The sequence below is a fragment of the Lathyrus oleraceus genome, chromosome 3, assembly GCF_024323335.1.
Source record: "Lathyrus oleraceus cultivar Zhongwan6 chromosome 3, CAAS_Psat_ZW6_1.0, whole genome shotgun sequence".
NCBI lineage: Eukaryota > Viridiplantae > Streptophyta > Magnoliopsida > Fabales > Fabaceae > Lathyrus > Lathyrus oleraceus.
The window spans coordinates 188,701,117-188,707,811 of NC_066581.1; positions in this window are offsets into that span (position 1 = coordinate 188,701,117).

A 6,695-nucleotide genomic window follows, 5' to 3' on the forward strand; every position below is an offset into this window, starting at 1 on the left:
TCAGGATTCTTCTTGCAGCCTTCATGTGTGACACCATTGGTTCACTCATGTATCTGCTCACTAATCTGACTGAGTATCAGGTCGACTATTTCACAAATATCTCAGAGATCCGACAATTTATTTGAACAAAGTCACATTGACTTTGTCTACCTCTCCTTGTTTCTCCAACTTTAAATTTGGTTCGACAACCGAAGATGCAGGAGTCAAATCATCCACCTGGAATCTCTTTAGTATCTCTTTAACATACTTTCTCCGATGTAGCATCATACCTTGCTTCAACTTTTGAAATTCCATGCCTGGGAAGTACGACAACTTTCCTAGGTCTGACATTTCAAATTCCTTTTTCATCAGCTCTTTGAACTTCGATAGGTTCTCAAAGTTATTTCTAGTCACTAGTAAGTCATCGACATATAAGCAGATGATTGTTATATCTTGTACCATAACCTGAACATAGACACCATACTCAGATTTGCATTTGACGAATCCTAATTCGACTAAGTATGAGTCGATCTTCTTGTTTTATGCCCTAGGTGCATGCTTGAGACCATAGAGCGCTTTGTGTAACTTGTATATTTTCCTTGCTTCCTCTTAAATCACAAACACAAGAGATTGTGTGACGTAGACTTCTTCGTCTAAGGGACCATTCAAAAATGTTGATTTCACATCTAAGTGAAATTTTGACCAGCCTTGTTTGTATGTCAAGGTGATGACTAGTCGAACAGTCTCTAATCTTGCTATTGGTATGTATACTTCAGAGTAATCGACTCCTTCTCTCTAAAGAAAACCTCTAGCTACCAATCTCGCCCCATGTCTTACTATCGACCCATTAGCATTGTGCTTCAACCTGAACACCTACTTCACTTTGATAGCTTTTGTATATGCTAGAAATTCGAATAACTCCCATGTGTTATTTCTTTCGACTGCTTGTAACTCTTCAACCATATCTGACTTCCACTGTTTATCGTTTAACGTTTCACTATAGTTGATTGGTTTAGTGCCTACAGGTAAGGCGGAATGAACTAATTTTCCATCTAGTGTGACTTCATCATCATCAGTCACTTCATAGCCTTAAAGTCTTACTGGGCGAGATCTAGTTCTTTGAGGTCTTTGACTAGTACTAGCTATACACCATATTCGACTTCGATTGTATTGGCATGTCAGCAACTGCTTCAACTTCGACTAGAATATCGACAATATCTTCGACTTCGACATCATTACTTGCTTTTTTGAAATCATATCTCATAAATGGCTTATCACTTGAATCACTATAATTTTAATCCCATGTAGAACTTTCATCAATCACAATATCTCGAATCATCACGATCTTCTGATTAATTGGATTAAACAGCATGTATGCACCATTTTATGATATCCTATCAGAATCATAGGTTCACTCTTGCCATGAAGCTTCCTTCTTCTAGCATCAGAAACATGCTTGTAACATATAGAGCCAAACACCTTCAGATGATTCACTGATGGTCATTTGCCATTCCAAACTTCTTCAAGAATCTTGTTCTTCAACTTCTTAGTATGGCACATGTTCATAATATGAACACCAATGGAAACAACTTCACCTCATAAGGATTTTGGCAAATTTTTCTGGTTCGACATGCATCTCGCTATGTCCAATATGGTCTTGTTTCTTTTTTCTGCTATTCCATTATATTGATGTGTGTAAGGAGAAGTTACCTCATGATCGATACCATGTTCTGCACAGAATTCTTTAGACATCTTGGATGTGTATTCACCAGCTTTATCTGTTCGCAAAACTTTGATCTTCTTCTCACTCTGGTTTTTGACAACCATCTTGAATCTCTTAAAGATTTTGAATACTTCGTCCTTTAGCTTGATCACATAGATCCATAACTTTCGACTAAACTCATCGACAAACGAAACAAAATACATGTTTCCACCAATGATATACTCTTCAAAAGGGCCACATACATCTGAATGTACAACTTCGAGAATGCAGGAGGATCTCACTAGCATAGTCGAAATGAAATACTTTTTGGATTGCTTTCCAACTAAACAACCTTCTTAGAGTTTGTCGGGCATCTATAGACTTGGTATACCAATTATCGTATCTTGAGTAATCAGTTGATTGAGTGATCAAAAGTTCAAATGTCAAAACCTCAAATGTCACAGCCAACTATGCTTGTGGTTGACAACAATTTGTAGACATTGTACTTCAGGCGAACTGATCATGGTCTTAAATATCTTGTTCTTCGACAAAGGAGATTTCAAGACCAAATTATTCTAGGTGTCGAACAATTACGAGGCCCCATCTTTCATAATCACTGAGAAACCTTTTTAGACCAATTATCTAACACTTAATAGACTGCACTTTAGTCCAACTACATATAGTACATTTTTTATCATAGCTTTTCCTCCATTGCTCCTTTGAATAAGTATGTCGACAATACCTTCTGCTTGCAACAAGCTATTATCGACAAGTTTGACTTTCCTTTTCTTTGACGAGTCAAAATTTGTCAGCCACACTTTTTGATCAGTCATGTGATTCGAGCAACCTGAGTCGAGGAACTAGATCTTGGAGTCGACATGATCATCTACAACTGTAGCCATAACCACCATATCTTCAGAATCATCTGAATCTTGGCGTGGAAGATTATCTCCTTCCTCCTTGGCTTTTGTCGTTCCCTTGTCTTTATTGTACCATAAATTATTGGCCACGTGACCTCATTTATCACAGTTATATCACTGCACACCTTTTTTCTCTTTGTCTTTCTGATAGGAGTTTCCTTCCCCTCTTTTCGAGGATTCATAAGCCCCATCATTGAACTTATGTTTTTGAGAGTTTTACCAAGACTTATAACTCTGAGTCTTGTCTTATTTGCCTTTGAATTTGTTAGAACCATCATGCTTATTCTAAGCCTGAGTCCACAATGCTTGTATCGAATCTTGAATCCATTTCCTTTCGACAATCCCAATCTCATGCACCTCTAACGAACCAACTAAATCTTCCAATTTAATGGTTTCAAGATTGTTGGATTCTTGAATAGCCACGATAATATGATCAATGTGTGAGGTCAACATACGCATTACTTTCTAAATTATCATCTTATCAGTTAGGACTTCACCACAACCCTTCACGAGATGGATGAGATTATTCACCTTCAACACATAACCTACAATATTTTCATTTTCTTCCATTTACAACAATTCATATTATCGTCGCAAAGTCTGCAATTTTACAATTTTGACTTTTTCACCTCCTTCATAGTACTTGACAAAAATATTTCATGCCTCATTCGCCGATTCAGCATGAGAGATCTTGTTGAAATTCGTCGAATCTACCACGGATTAAATGGAATATACGACCTTGCAATCTTTCTTCTTCGCCTCATTGTTCGCGATTCTCTGAGCATCGGTTGCATTATCAGCAAGCTCAATGACGCAATTAGTAAACACTTCAAGGATTTCATGAAAGCCAAACATATATTCATCTGTTTTCTCCGTCATATCCAATTATTACCATCAAGAATTGGAAGAGAATTCAGAATGACATTAGTACCATTCAACTTTGCAGCGATTGATTAACAACACACAATCTCGAAAACACGATCACTAACGTCTGATTCTTGAAAACACCATTAAGAATCTATCTGAAGCTCTAGATACCAATTTGTTAGTGCGTGAGGCACTTTTAGTGAAGAGAAAAATGGGGAGAATAAGAAATAAAGATTGGTATTTTTGAAGAATAATTGTGTTACAAAACTGAATTACATAGTATCTCTTTATATACACCTAAATGACTTAACTACTAAATAACAAATATAATAAACCTAAAACCTAATAAACTTTGGATTGAATCTCAAACAACTTGGATTATATTACTTATCTCAACAAAAACCGCTCAAATAATCACACTCTTAATATTCTAACTTTAAGATTTAAAAAAAATTGAAAATCTTTGTTATTTGAGCAACAATTTTAATAATAAAAAAGTTATTTTTCTCAATTAAAAAAAAGTTTACTATTTAGACTTTTATTCATTACAATTTTTTTAATGTTCTTTTACAAAAGCAAAATAGTACTTTTAATGAATGTTTAAGCCTACTCTCGTCTTCGAACGTGGATTATTGCATAGAGATCAAAATATCAAAGTAAAATTGTAATTAGATAGAATTTGATAAATTGTGATAAAATACAATGTCTTTTTTATTTTGATTAATATATAGTGTGTTCATGTAATTTCAGGTTAGTATTTTTTTTTCCTATTAAATATTTGTATATTTTATTTTAAATTTTTTTAGTTTAATATTTTAGAATAATGTTTCTATTAGTTTTTTATCCTAGAAAATTAAAAGGAAAAAATAAATATTTTCTAATAGTAATATATTTTTTTAATTTTATTGAAATTATGCTTTACAGTAAATAAAAATAGTTTTAATGATAAGATAAATATATTATAAGTTAAAGGGTCTACAAATCACATACATCTTTTAAAAAAACTATTCACTGTGAATTTTCAATACATATTTGAAACAATTTATTAACTTACAAATTAATCCCATAACTTATCATGCAAAAGTATTATCTTACAAACTAATCAAAAGAAGTACCAAATCAAACAAAATTGAGTGAGATTGAGAAAAAAATTGAATGAAAGCAATGTTTTAAAAATCGGATGATAGATTGAACCGGTAAAATTTCCGGTTTAAGATTCAATTAGTTTAATCGGTTAAATCTACGGTCGAACAGTTTATTAAATAAATTAATAATATAAGATTGAATTGTATAGATATATCACACATAATCATATGTTCACAACTTAATAAAATAAATATTTAAAAAATCTATTACAAACTTAATACAACAATATCGATAGTACATATAATAACATATCATAGTTATACACTTTATTTCAACCTTGATTTAAGAATAATTTGAACAAATTAAATAATCACAATAAAATAAGTTAAACTAATAAAAACCAAAATTAAAATAATAGAACATAATGACTAAAATAAAGTTCAAATAATTAAGAATACCTAAATTAAATAAGATAGAATATCAAAAATAAAAAATCTAAGGATAATGTTAATTTCTGCCCCAAAGGCACATGTTAAGAAACCCACAAATAGAAAATTTGTTTTGAAAAAATAAATAAAATTATTAATTCTAAATTTCTAATAAATTCAATACACAACTTCTAAGAAATTATTTTTATATTTATCTCTTAACTTGTGCCCCAAGGGCACAAGTTAGCATTACCCAAAATATAATATACTTAATCAAACAACAAAAAGTGAATTCGAGTTGAACCACGACAAACAAGTCATAATTGATAACAACAAATAATATTGACTTGAACAACAATCAATATTGAGCTGGACATCATGAATATGTTTGAAAGAGACGGTGTGCTGATGAAAGAGTGTGGTTGAAAGAAAAACAAAGAATTAGGGCCTGTTTGAAATGCATCTTAAAAACTCTTTTTTAGTTTTTGAAAATTTAAAATTTAAAAACTTGTTTGAATATAATGTTTTGCAAAAGGGTTTTTAAAAACTCTTTTCTATTTTTCAGTTTTTAAAAGCAAAAAAGTGAAACAGTTTAGTTGTGTTTTGCTTCTTACTTTTTAGTTTTTAGTATTATAAAACTTGAAGAAAAAACATAAAAATTTATAATTTTTATTAATAGCAATAATATAATTTTAATAATTTTTATATTTTAAAAATAAAATAGAAAAACGTATTTGAAAGAGTATGTTATTTCTTTTATTTATGCTCTTTTTATGTATAAGTAACCTTTTCAAATATGTTTATTTATTTTACTTAATTTTTTTTGTGTTTCTTAATTATTTTGACTATATAATTTTTTTTTCTATTAAACGTGGAATCCCATTTTTTACTTGTTTTTTTCTTATTATTATTACAAACAAGTGTTATGTGATTTGTAAAATTAAAAATTGATTTAACCCAATTATTTGTATTCGACCAAATATCAACTAATTTTCTTAAGTTTGTAATATTTTATACAATAAAATAGATTTTAAAAGTAAATGACAAAATGTGCATTTTTATTCTCTTCTTAAAATACTATTAAAAGATTAGATTATCAAACAAGTTTTTTCATTTTCATATTTTCAAAACAGTTTTTAAAAATTAGTTTATCAAACAAATTTTTTGTTAATTTTCTTCTTAAAAATAATTTTTTAAAATAGATTTGAAAAACAAATTTTAAGAACTAAAATTGAAAAGTGTTTCAAACTGACCCTTATTTTTTGTGATTGAAGAGTGTATGTTAAGTTTTGATATTGACATATTAAATTTGAATAAAAAAATTGTAAATTTGATACATTTTTTTTGAACCGGGTGATTTTACAAAATCGACTCTGGTTTGAATGGCTTGAATAATTTTGGACGATTTAATCGGTTTTTCCGATTTTACTTTGGTTTTGACTCACTGAAAATTTTAAAAGATTGACTCAATCGGATTCATCTTCGATTCTCAATCCAACCGATTGAACCAGTTGATTCGATCCGATTTTTAAAATATTGAATGAAAGAGAATATTTTGTTTCTAACGGATTTTTTAGTGACTTTCTTTTACGGGAAATTGTGTTATAAAATATAAAAATAATACTAGAATAATATATTTGTCTTTAAAGAAGAAGAGGGATAATGCAACTCATTCAAAAGAAGAAGAGGGAAGGGGGTCGGGAGAATTTTTGA